At 34.5% G+C, this 14,187-nt stretch overlaps 1 pseudogene; it reads right to left on the bottom strand.

Moving 5' to 3' along the window:
• Window positions 1–578: 578 nt before the first annotated feature.
• LOC147827521 (natural killer cells antigen CD94-like) lies at window positions 579–12,470 on the bottom strand (annotated as a pseudogene).
• Between the last annotated feature and the right edge of the window lie 1,717 nt (window positions 12,471–14,187).

Raw genomic sequence — 14,187 nt, 5'->3', positions numbered from 1 at the left:
AGTGTGCATTCCTTACCCATTTTCTTTGGACCTCTGGCTATTCTTTTCAATATAAGAGTCACATACTTGCCCTGAATCTTGAGAATTGACATGGGCAATGAATTGTTGAAAGGATGATTGAATCCACCCATAGAGAAACTATATCTGTTTAACATTTTTTCAAGTCAAGATGCATTTGTCTAGTTATAATGTTTCTAGTGTTTACTACGCGGCCTTTCTTGCTGTGGTATTGATGACTTTCTTTGCAAGGAGTGTCCTAATGTTTGGTGCCTGGTCAGGTCTGCATATTCTTTATTGCTGTGATCAATGCCTTTGGCCTGTACATTGGGCTCGGACTTTAATCTTGGCCTGAACTTACCCTGTGAGTTGCAGTAGCGAGGTACAATTGCTGGGAACCCTAAAGTGATAATTCTTCTCTTGGCCTAAAATTGCTTCAGTATTATAAGCTTTCATTATTGGTAATGGATGCATGGCTCACTCTCTACATGTTATGATAAGTCCTTGTACACAGAATCTATAAAGAACCCTCATCACTCAATATTAAGACAACAAACAACCCAATAAAATGTTGGCACAGATTTAACTATGTATTTTATCCTAGTAGATGTGTGGTTGACCAAAAACTCAAGCAAAGATGTTTACATAGTTTACTCATAGGGAAATACAAATTAAAATTACAAATATAGTAAATTCTTATGAAATGATTTTACAGATGGACAATCCTAAATCTTAGAAGGATGTGAGCACATAGAACTTTTCTATAATTCTCTTCAGAATGCAAAATGGAACAATTACTTCAGAAAACAGTCTGGTAATTTTTTACTGATGATGAAATTGAGAGTCAAAAGTTTGGATTTGCCAATGAGCAGAGTTACACTTGATTCAAGATACTACTTCATTCTCTCCAGTACACCATTCTGTCTTTCTCCTAAAAGGTTGTGAACCTGAGAATAATTCATAACGCTTCATATAGAGTCATGATCTTATTTACTGTTACATTACTTCCTAATGAAATGTGGATGTTAGTGCCGGAAGTTTGTAGAAAATCTCTAGGTTTGTGTGAGCTGCAGACAGAGCGTGGCAGAACCGTGCTTTGTAGTCCTCATCAGAAGTACTGGTGCTCTCTTACTTCACCAGCTCACACTAAGGTGTGGTTAGGCCATCTTCTTGTAATAGGGGTAGGATAGGTGAGTCTATGACTCCTCATTCCAATAAGCTTCCATTCATCTCAATCAGCGGGTACAATACAGGTACAGCCCACAAAAAGCTTCCACGGGTCTGGGTTTTCATAAGGAAAAATGATTGAATTTGTCTGTTTTGTTGATGATGTTCTCATTGCATGGTAGCAAGACAAACATTTTTCTTCTCACAAATATAGGTTATTAATCTGGAACATTCAAGAGCAACCATCTTTGTTGGTGTTACACTTCCACAGTTTCCAGTCTCTGACTCTTTCCAATCACTTAAAGTAAAATAAAAGCAAGCACATGTTGCAAAATATATATTCACTACTGCAGACATAATAAAACATAGTAACATCCAAAATTAGGTTGATGTATTTTCTTTTGTTTAGAGACCAGACCTCAACTCCATAACTGGTCCTCCAGAGGACCTGTTCAGGGACTCAAGTGTAGAATGAAAGGTGAAAAAGACTTCCTTCTGCATGTACTCACCTCCATAGCTGAGGTCACGTCCTTTGGAAGTATTTGAATGTTTACAAATGTGCAAACCTATGCCTTTATATGTATGTGTGTGCATGTATAATGTGCACATTTTTGCTATATGCCTTCAGGAGTGTAAACCAGAACTTGAAGCTCTAGAACTTATTAGCTCTTATTTATTCTAGAGACTTACCTTTCAAGAGAGGGTTGTGACTTATCCTCCCATGTCCAGGGTGTGCTGGTTCCTTCACGGGACAACCCAATCCAAGAGAAATAAGATATTTGGCTTTGAATAAAGTTCTGTAATAAATAAAGAATTATCTATACTAAGTACATATTTATATTCCTTAAATAAATTATTAACTTTGTTAATATTTTATACTTAGTGTGAATATCAGGTGGTGTAAAAAGCTTTACTTGGTTGCTCTTAAAGGTATAAAATAATGAAATCCCAGTTACTTACCATTTATTAAGTGTAGAGGCATAAATAAGACCTAAAGTAACCTGCAGTTTGGCCATATGTATTTAAACTCAACTGAAATCTCTTAAATACCTCTTAAAACTTATGCTTGTGGTTCAAAAGCAAGTGGTTTTTTTTGCAGTCTGGTTTGTATTTTGGTACCCAGGTGTGGTAGCTATGAGATTTATAGCAATGTTGCTTTATATTTTTGTCCCACAAGTACTGAGTTTATTCTCTGTGAAGTAGGCATTTGAGAATGTATCTTTTCCCCATCAGATGAGGTGTTTACCTGGCTGACTGAATGATTACATAAACAAATATGAAAGTAACTGATATTCATCCAATTATGTGTCACTTAAGGACAGGAGCGTGTTCTAAGAGATGCATCATCAGGTGATTTCATCATTGTGTAGACACCATAGAGGGAACCTCCTCAATCTGAGATTGCTATGAAGGCACTAGGCAATGTAATCCTTCATGGCCATTGTTTATCATTGATTGGAGAAATCTCATTATTCAGGATGTGATTGTATGTTAGTCTTTGCAAAGCTCTGCACATATTATTTCATTTGCTCCTTGAAAATATGTTGGGAAGAAAATTTTGCCTGTTTTATTATCTGCTCCTCCTTTTTCCAAGTGTAGAAACTGATACTTTGGTTGGTTCATTCACACAAATAATGTGAAAAAGAGACTTAAAATGAGGTTTTCTGACTGTGATTCCATGTCTACCCATTTTTTATTTATTGTTTTTATTTTCTTTTCTAACCCTTTGAAAAGCTGATGAAATCTTAGATCATCTATTCTCTGCAAATGCATATATGCATCAAGATATAACATTTGACATTCAAAGTCGGGATTTTCACAGATGATTTGTTTTTCAGTAGAGACACTCTGCAGGAAAACTTAGGATGTCCAGGCTCAGCTACTCATTCTCAGACTGTGCATCCATGAACCCCAGGCTAAGGTCTCTTATCTCAAAGACACATCATTAATTATTCAATTCAAAGCCTTCTACCATATCTTTTTAAATTTCTATGTTTATAAAATGATAAGTATAAATATACAGTCCTTCCGACGAAGAAAATGTTCCATAGTCTAATACATCTTACTTCTTTTCTAATTTTCTGTAATAATTCTGGTGTTGTGCATATAGTTGTATAAATAATTCCTGAAATTATGCTACCATTCATATAAATCCTATGGTTCTTATGTAAGAAGATTATAAGGTCCTTTTATATATTTAAATGTTATTATTTATGTTAAAGACAAATTTCACATTCATATCACTACTTGGCTACTTTTCAATATACTGTATTTCCATAGCTGATTTTAATTTTTAAAAACAATGTCTGATATCTTTGTGTCATCAATAGCAATTACATCTTCTATGGCAGTAGTTTCTAGATTAATTCAGCATTTACGCATATCTTTTTCTAGCCTCAAATTTTGTTTGTTTTCTTGTTAACATCTTTAAAGCTACTTCTGAGTCATTGAAAGCCATGTATGTGGAAAATTGAAGTAGGTCAGAGAACTAAATGATTTTTAGTGTTTATTGGCCCATTTTTGAGAAGATATTAAAGATTACCCTTAACGCAGAACATTGGGATTTGTTTATCCTTTAGCAGGAATGATTTCTATAATTTAATAATAGAATTTCAAAGCAAGACACAATTATTAGTGTAATGAAATATACTAATATACACTATTCAATATCCTATGTAAGACAGTGCATGCTCAAAGTTAATCTGAGGTAGAATTAATTGATTTTTAATTTTAAATTCATTAGGAATTTTTCCTTTATTCTTTCTCTCTCTCTCTCTTTTTTTTTTTATACCAGGAATCAAACTCAGGACCTTGTGCTTGCCAGGCAGGCGCGGGGCCACTGAACTAAATCCCTGGCCCCTTTCCTTTATTCTCAAGCTTAGTGTTTATGTTTTTTTTCTTGATATTGTTAGAAGAATAAAGATTTCCTAGAGACCTTGCTGCTAAATTTCTGTGAAACACGCAGTATGAGATATATAAGGTGTCATTGAAACATACAGTGAATGTTTCAATGTTTTTAAAAAAATTATTACAGTCAAGACACATTGCCATTAACCTCCCTCATAATACCCATCTCCCTTCAAACACACTTATCCCATTCTTCTTGCATTTATTGAAGCAGCACTTTTGAAAGCACCTTTTCCTGTATTTAGTTGTGGTGTCATGGCTGCTCCGATGCTCTGAATTAATTCAAAATGTTTAACTTTTATGGTCATTCTGACTTTGGGGAAGAGCCAGAAGTTGCATGATGCCAGATTGTGTGAATAAGGTGGATGAGGGCACACTGTAATGTTTTCATGAGTCTGCCTTTCCATTGAATGGCACTCAGCAGCAGCAGCATTCACCCTACTTTTTTTTCTTTGTACCAGGGATTGAACTCAGGACCTTGTGCTTGCGAGGCAGGTGGCGGCACCACTGAGCTAAATCCCCAGCCCATTCGCTCTACTTTTGACCATACCTTGTAAATATATTCGTGAAATAGGACTTCCAGATTGCTTCAGCATGTGGTAAAGAATGACGAGTTATGTGTGTTTGAAGCAAAGAGGAGTGTGTGTGTGGGGTAATGGCAATGTGTCTTTTACTGTAATAATATTTAAATTTAAACATTCACTATATATTTTGATCACCTTTGTACAACTTTCATTGACAGAACATGATCTATTTTAAAGATAACTTTTTCTGATGACTTAGCGTTTGATTTATACTGTTTGAGCTATACTGTAGAAATTCTACTTGTGGATGTATGAGATGAATTATTGAAGTTCTTGTGTTATTTCTGTTTGTGTTTCTACCTTTCAGTTGGGCCCCATTAAATCTGTGCCCACTTGCAATGGCATAGAATGCTGAGATATCCGAAGGTTATTAGGTGGTAAGAGTCAATAGGTAACAGTGAAACAAAGGTGGTGTGAGATGCAAAACAAAATATACATCACCAGTTCCTGTGTATCTTCTATCTTAACAAGTGTGGAGTCCTTTTTTTGCAGAGTTTCCTACTGTCTTCAAAGTTCTTCATTCCCCGTGAAAAATAATAACAGCTCTCTCCACAGCATGACCACTTAACTTTACACGTACCCTTTTTGCTTCCTGGAAAACCAAAGACTTTCCTCAGAGACTACTCAGTGTGAATTCTGAGAGAACTATGATGGCCTGAGAGATAGAGGAAAATTTTTAGTCCTTCTAAAGTCATTATATTTTGTGAGAGGATTTGCTCCATTTTTACCTTTTGGAAAGAACCCTGGCCTAGGAATGGTCACATTACTTATGTCTCTCCAAGTTTGTGCACAATTCTGCTTACATTTTCTAGGAAAATTTTCTAACAAGATTGTTAATGTCTCTCACAACCTTTACGGGAAGGACACTCTACTGGGTAGAGTTTCTTCATATTCTCCAGAGCCACCGCTACAGTTACAGAGCAGATCTCAACTTAGTTCCTAGTCTAAGTATACATATTAAAGGATAAATACAGAGAATGTGATGAAGGCTTGTTGAGGGTTATTTTGATAGTAAAAATGTTAATTTGGGAAACCATGATGTGAAATAATATAATGTCATGCATACAGAAAACTCTAATCTTCTGGATTTCTGACATTATTTCAATTGCATAAGAACAAAAGTTGGGCTTCTCAATTTCTTCTATAAGAAAATCCAAATTGAGAAGGAGAAAAGGAGGATGAGGGCAGCTGAGAAGAGGCTTGTTGGTCTCTGCCCGATTCCTTCCCTACACACCTGTGTTGGCTGGACCTGGCGTGAACTCCAGGTTTTGGACATGGAACTCTTCCTCTTCTCTTACATTTTCCAGAGGAGAATTAGGGACTTGGTATGCCAGACGACCCTGGAAAACTTTGCTGTATGTGGTTTGCATGAGGAAAACAAAACAAGGCACTGAAGCAAATGCACAATTTTAATTTGAATATGTCATTTAATGGTCAGGATTAGGGACCGTTTTTACTCTAGTACTCTTCTTTGAATATGATTTCCACGCCCACCTCTCATTTATTAAGAACCACACTAATGATGGCTTCTTGATGATGGAGCAATGAAAAAATATAAAGCTCTGTTCTCCAGAACTCACTCATTGCCATGGTGACATGGGAAGATGGAAGATAAGATGAGTGTTGTGACATAAACTCATGGGGTGCTGTTAGAACTCAGAAGAAAGTCCAAGCTACTAAATGTAGGCAGAAAAAGACGGCAGCTCAGCAAGGCCTCACATCACTAAAGGTGATTTTGAGTTTGCCCTTCTCCTATGGAAGAAAGGAGTAGGAAGGTGAAAAGGATACAACTATAGGATGCTAGACTGCTGAAACCAGTTTTACAAAGTAGGCAGATGGGCAGGAAATGACACATTAGGGTACCCAAAGTTAGCCAGTAATCCTGGAAGATAGATTGGCATCCATGTAAAGTACTTTTCCTCCATCAATCCCTTGGCACAAAGTATGAGGTTTCAGTTTAAATCCACATTTTTAATTTTTGCATCAAAAATAGAGGGAAATATTACTTGAGAGAAAACAGTGAATTCAATCATTCTCATACTGTTTCTAATGTCTTTTATTACGTAAAGTTTACTTCACAAGCTAGATTTTAAAATATGATTTGATTGCTAGGAAAAGGTTAGACAGAGGTGCAAAAATACTGGAATTGTAAAGATAAATTTAAAGCCATAATTCCTTTCCTGAATTTTTAAAAAAAGATGAGACCAAAATTAATGCAATTGAGACAAAGAAAACAATAAAAGAATGAAAGAGTTAGTTCTTTGAAAGATTAAATAAAATAGGTAAGCTCATCAAAACAAGGAAAGAAAAGACCCAAATCCATGCAATTAGGAAAGAAAAGGGTGAAATCACAATAGATCCTGCAGAAATCCAGATCATCAGTACCTACTTTGTGATCCTGTACCTTAACAAGATAGATAATTCAAAGAGAAGGACAAGTTCCTAGATACATAGGAATTACCAAAGCTGATATCAAGAAGATATAAAAATTTTAAATAGTCCAATATCAATCAATGAAATTGAAGAAATAATAATAAAAATGCTACCAACAAAGAAAAGCCTAATTACTAAGAGATGCTGTGCTGAATTCTTCAAGAACTTTAGAGAAGATCTAATGCTACTACCTTTCAAACTCTTTGATGAAATTGAAAGCAAAGGAATACTCCCAAATTCATTCCTGGAAGCAAGAATTACCCTGATACTAAAACCAGAGAAAGACCCGACCAGAAAAGAGAACTGCAGGCCAATCTCCCTAGTGAACATAGATGCACAAATCCTCAATAAGATACTAGCAAACAGAGTGCAGTAAATGTTCAAAAGGATTATATACCATGACCAATTAAGATTCATACCCGGGATGCAGGGATGGTTGAACATACATGAATCAATAAATGTAATACACCACATTAACAGAACCAACAACAAAAACCACATGATCATCTCAATAGACACAACAAAAGCACTTGACAAAGTCCAACACCTATTTGTGATTGAAACCTATGATGTACAGATTTAATGCAATCCCAATCAAAATACCAATAGCATTCCTCACAGAACTGGAGAAAACAATCCTCAAATTCATATGGAATCAGACTAGCGAAAGGAATTCTGGGCAGCAAGGGTAAGGAAGAGGGCATCACAATCATTGATTTGAAGTTATACTACAAAACTACCGTGATAGAAAATAGCAATGGTACTGGCAAATAAATAGACTTGTGGATCAATGGAACACAATATAAGTTGCACAATTTATAATAGCTAAATGTTGGAAACAGCCCATTTAAATCAAAAGATGAATGGATAAAGAAATGTATTTGTATATAATGGAGTACTAGTCTTTCATAAAGAAGGACAAACTTGAGAACTTTTAGGTAAATGGATGCATCTCTAGCCTACAATTTTAAGTGAAATAAATCAGATGCACAGTTTTGAATATCTTATTGTTTCTCTCTTGAAAACTGAAAGGGTAAATAAGTAGTAAAGTATCAGATAGATATGGAGGAGTAGGAAGAACTTCAAATGGGAAGCGGAACAAGAGAGCGGGGAGAGGAAGGAGGGAAAAGGGATACTAGGACCTATCAAAACATGACAATCAGTTTTTCACAGATCTAAAGAGAATCTGTAAATTTGGATGGAACCACAACATTCCCTGAATGACCAAAACAATATTGAGCAAAAAGAACAAAGCAGGTGGCATTGCATAATATAAATTTCAAAATATACTACAAAGCTAGAGTAACCAAAATATGAAAACAGAGACACATAGGCCAAAGGAACAGAACTGAGAGCCTAGATGTCAGTCCATATATCAAGAGCAAATGGATATTTTTTGACAAATTTGGTAAGAACACAGACTAGAGAAAGAACAGTCTTTATAATACACGGTGCTGTGAAAACTGGGTGTCCACATGCAGAAGAATGAAACGACCTCTTATTTCTCATTTGTTATGATAATCAAGTCAAAAAGAATTAAAAAAATGTATTAAGACCTGAAACTCTGGGACTACAGAAGAAAGCATATGGAAAATGCTTCAGAACATTGAAATGTGCAAAGGTATTTTTGGACAAAAGCACAAGAAATAAAAGCAAAAATTAGACCAATGAAATCAGACTAAAAAATTTCTGTACAGCAAAGAAACAATCATCAGGGTAAAGAAACAAGGTACAGAATGAGACAACATATTTACAAACTACATCAGACAAGGAGTTAATAACCAGTATATAGAAGGAAATCCAAAAACTTAATATAAGCAAAACAACAGTAACAAGCAAGACAAAAAACCCAATCAGATTTTAGAAAAGGGCAATAGGTTTACATAGCTATTTCTGAAAGAAGATGTACAATTGGCCAACACATATGTGATAAAACACTTAATATCACTAAACTGCAAAGACATGCAAACAAAAAACAGAACGAGATTATGGCCTCACTCCAGTAAAGATGGGTCTTATAAAAATGACAAAGGATAGTAAGTACTGGAGAGGATGTGGAGAAAAAGGAACACTTGCCTATTATTGACCGGAATGTACAACTATTAGGGAAATCAAGGTGAAGGTTTCTCAAAAAATTAAAAAGTAACAATTACTGTTTGATCCAGCAACTCCACTCCTGGATATATATCTGAAGGAAATGAAATCACTGTGTTAAAGAAACATCTGTACCCCATGTTTATAGCAGCACTAATCACAATAGTCAAGAAATAGAAACTGATGAATTGCTAAAGAAAATGTAGTATATATGCACCATGGAATACTTTTCAGCCATCCAAAGAATGAAATCTTGTCATTTGTAACAACGTTGATAGACCTGGAAGTCATTATCTGAAGAGAAATGTCAGGTACAGAAAGACAAAGACTACACAATCTCACTCGTATACAGAATATAAGAAAGTTGATCTCGCTGAAGTTGAGAGTGCAATGGTGGTTACAGAGGCTAGGGAGGGGAGGAAGGAAGGCTGATCATCAGATGGAAGCAGGAAGTTTTGATCTGCTATTGCACAGTGGTATCTATTGACAACTGATATCAACTATGCGCTGTATAACTGGAAAAGCTGGAAGAAAGGATTTGGAGTGGTTTCACCATAAAGAATTGCTTGGCTGGGGATTTAGCTCAGTGGTTTTGGCACCTGCCTCACAAGCACAAGGACCCAAGTTTGATCCCCGGTACCAAAAAAAAAAAAAAAAAAAAGAAAAAAAGAAAAAGAATTGCTAAATGTTTGAGGAGTTGGGTATGTTTAACCTGATATACACAAGTATATATTAAAACATCACATTACCCCATTAATATTCACAATTTTTGTATTTTATATATGAGTTTAAAAAAGATAACTAAAGATAAAACAAAGAAGCATCTAAAAAGACATACAAAAATATTGTATCTGTTGATAAAATTCCAGTTTTCTCTAGTACTTCTATAAGTACAACTTTCCATTGGCTGTAATGTATGCTTTAAAAATCTCTACTGAAATAGATAAAAGTTTGAACTACAGTAATCATTGAGACAAATGATTTGTTTGTTAAAAATATTCAGAAAAGTTAGGATCTTACATATATAGAATGAGAGTATAAAGAATGAGATTCATCTCCTAAGCATGGTTTCATAATTCTCAGAAATACAGATTCAGTATCAGGGAAACAAAAGACAATTGCATTTTTGTAAGACTTACAGATATACTAAATTTATCTACTTAGATACTTCAAAATTCTATTATAATTATATATATTTAATTTTTCAGTATTGAAGGTTATTAGAAACAGATAATGATGCTTCAAAGGAATCAGTTCTATCATATGCTGCTGTAAAACATATAAAACACTTATGGGTAACAGATAAATAGAAAGAGATAAGGGCTGTGGATTTAGCTCAAGGACGGGAGGTCGATCCCTGGTACCAAAAAGAAAAAAAAAAAAAAGAAATAGCTAAAATAGCAAAAAAAGATGTTTTTGAAGCTTCATATTCAGTGTTCATTTCCCCCCATTTTAAGACTAAGTTTATATATTTACCTTTCTTCGGGAGATGGCAGTTTTTCTCCTGCTGAAATTGTATAATGATGCTTGCTGTATACATTTTCCTTAAAATTCCTGTACTATCAGGTACATGTGATGGGTAGTTTGGGATTACTTACAATAATTTTGCAGCAAACCAAATGAAAGACTGCTTGGAAAAATGCATTTAAATGTCTAGATAAATAATGACACAGTAACATAATTCCTTGGGAGAAGGTAACTGTCTTAAGCTACAAATCTAGTAACTTACCCATGAAACCCAAAAATCCAGTTGCTGAAAGGAGGAAGAAACACGAGCCAGCAAGAACCACAGCTGTGAGGCGCCAGGCTAAGGGAACTGAGAACCCTGCAGCAAGAGAAAAAGAGGCTGAGAAGACCGAGTTACAGGACAGGGTTTTAAGGAAGAAGCTCCTGGAAGTTCAACACCCAGCCTCCTGGGAGTGTTCAAACTGCAAAGGCATAAGGACCAGCATGAAATCATCCTGAGCTGAGAGGTAGGTGCCTGACTGCTCCTTGTTCTGTTAGTATGCACCTCTAGGGAGGTCACTCAGCTTATACCAATAGAATCCCCTGATCTTTCACAGAGTTTCCAGAATGCAAAATAGTTTACTGGATATATAGAAATTTTTTTTGTGTGTGTTTTTTTGTTTTTTTTTGTCTTTTGTTTTTGGTACCAGGGATTGAACTTGGAACCTTGCACTTGTGAGGCAGGCGGTGGAACCACTGAGCTAAATCCTTGGCCCTGGATATACAGAAATTTTTAAGAAAGTAAATTTTTCTAAAATACTAACGTATAAATTCATTTTATTGACCAATAGAAGGGAATATTATTTAATAAACAACTTATGGCTGTATACATATATGCAAATCACAATTTTCACATTGGAATCATTCTACTTTTTTCATCATAAAGGATGGCCACAGTTATACACAGAAGAAATGATAATTACAAATGTATATCAAATAATGATAATCAAATATTATTTGATTAAATTTCATAGAATGTGTGCCAAACAATTAGAGATTTGCAACTGTTTCTAAACAACTGGAAAATTTTAATTTTCCTATTTGATCAGTTATGACTGTATGTATAGAATATGGAATCTAAACTACATCAATATCCTTTGTGACATATTAAACTTGGGTATTTGGCTTTCAGGTTTTCTTTTTCATTTAGATTTTTGGATGTAGTTCAAGCAATCTTATGAAATGGGGCAAGCTAACTAGGTATTCACAACAGTAGTTTCTGATTTACATTAATTTAATTGCATACACATAGGCTAAGAACATATAGGACAGAAAATCTGTATAACCCTCACCATTTTCTTCAGATGATTCAATTTTTTTCTTTATTTGGTTGGAATTTGAAGGACATTCTTCCACTTCTGAGTAAATTGGTTCCTCTTTTTTGTCTAGAGATGTAAACAAAATGAGGATACTGGTTCATATTCACTATTTCTCTGAAAGCATCTGGGCTTTGGAGATGTGTGAAGAGAGCTAACACAATAGGATTTCTTTCAAATAAAGGAGATGTATGCAAATATTTTCTTGTTTCTCTGACAAGTCTATCATGAAAATCTTTTAGATGACAGAATCTTGGAAATGAGGTAGGAACAACTCATACTCTAAATTATCATGAAATTATTTTGGGAATTTGTTTTGTAGAGAGCAGAATATAATCAGGATTCAGTAGGAGTTGGGGAGGAAAAGTACTCACTATTCATTTGAATGTGCTTCTTGTAAGGAAGAGATTTCTTCAGCTCTGCATATGCTGGATATCTTTCATCCATCTCTGAGAAATTTGCAGATATGATTCTAAAAGACATGGAAATTATTACAAACTGTGCCACTATAAACATGGGTGCACATATATTGCTGTGATATGATGCTTTTAATTCTTTTGGGAAGATACCCAGCGGCAGAACAGCTGGGTCAAATGGGAGCTCTAATCCTAGTTTTTTGAGTTGTCTCCACACTGATTTCCACAGTGTTTGCACCAGTCTACACTCCCACCAGCAGTGGAGCAGGGTTCCTTTTCCCTTACAGGCCAGCCAGTATTTGTTATTAGTTGCTTTCTTGATAGCAGCCATTCTTTCTGGGGTGAAGTGAAATCTCAGCATTTGTTTTAATTTGCATTTCTCAGATGACCAGTGATGTTGAACATTTTTTCATATGTTTATTTGCTGTTTCTACCTCTTTGTCTGAGAAGTGTCTGTTCATTTCAGATGCTCATTTACACACATGTGTAAATACCGAATAGTTTCTCTGGTATGAGAAACTGAAAGTGTAAATGAGGATCAAGCTGTATAATAGATAATGTGAAATAGGAAGAAAAGGTCCAAAGGAGAAGGATAAGGGGAAGTGGGCAGGTTGGGGGAAAGGACAAAAGGAAAGGAAAAAATGTATACAAAGTCTTCATAAATGGGGAAGGGTGGAGTTGTTGAAGGGAGGGCAGGGGAATGGGGAAAAAAATAAGAACCAAGAGAGATTATGTAAAGGTACAAATCTCCAATGATGAATGTCATTATATTGTATACTTAAAATGTACCAATAAACTTAATGATAAAAAGTTATAGAAACTAAGAGTTTTTAAACTAAAATTTCAGGTTCTGTCCTGAGTTCTCAGTATATCATTGAAATAAATATTTTATTTCATTTAACTGTTGATGTCTGAAATTTTACTTTTCTTTTCCGAGAAAGATTTTTGCTTCAGATGTTTTTCCTATTCTTAAAATTATCAGTGACCTATATGTTTCTTTAGATACATGGGTACTGAGATTTCAGCTCCTATGTGGCGTTCTCCACATGTTATTTACTTTACTTTTGAAAGGGTAAATTTTGTGATCTATGATACATTTATATGTCCCCCCAAAATTGTTCCTATACATAATAGTACCAAGGAAATATTTTTGAGTCACTTATATTGTAAAGATAGAGTGTAGATTATTGAAAAATTATTAAAAATTTTTTCTTCATGGTCTTTCTAAATAATTTTTTCTAAATATTGTCATCCTTATAATTCCTATTATTTTAAAATACTCAAACAATTTGTTTTCTGTACTTCTAAAGAGTTCTCGTCACCTTTCGCAATGTGGTGCCACAAATAAAGGCCTTACATTTTGGACTGAAATTGTCTTAGTTGTAACCCTGTGTTATGCCCATGATATTGGAATTTTCTTTTTAGAAAAAAGCAGTTAATTATTTTTGAAGTAGTTGTTTTACTCACAGATTTCTTAAAAAGTCTGTTTTAAGCATCTAGATTATATTTTTATAAGAAAAGAAAATTATAGAATTTTGACTTCATAAAAATATAAAAAGCATTATTCTTTCCAGTTGCCTGTATACTTTCAAATTAAATGCTCTTTACAAATTGTATTTTCTTCAGGAATTTAAGCCCATCATTATCTTTTATAAAATGCTTTAAAATAGTATATATATGTATATATATGTAAACATATTCATTTGGTAACATTGAATAATTTTCCATGAGAAAAGTTTCCAAAAGAAAATATGATTGTACAGAAAT

The sequence above is a fragment of the Heterocephalus glaber genome, unplaced genomic scaffold, assembly GCF_053883595.1.
Source record: "Heterocephalus glaber isolate CG9 unplaced genomic scaffold, H.glaber_assembly_v1.0 deba00001444, whole genome shotgun sequence".
Lineage (NCBI taxonomy): Eukaryota > Metazoa > Chordata > Mammalia > Rodentia > Bathyergidae > Heterocephalus > Heterocephalus glaber.
The sequence above is the reverse complement of the archived record's forward strand: the minus strand, read 5'-3'. Positions and strand labels throughout refer to the sequence as shown.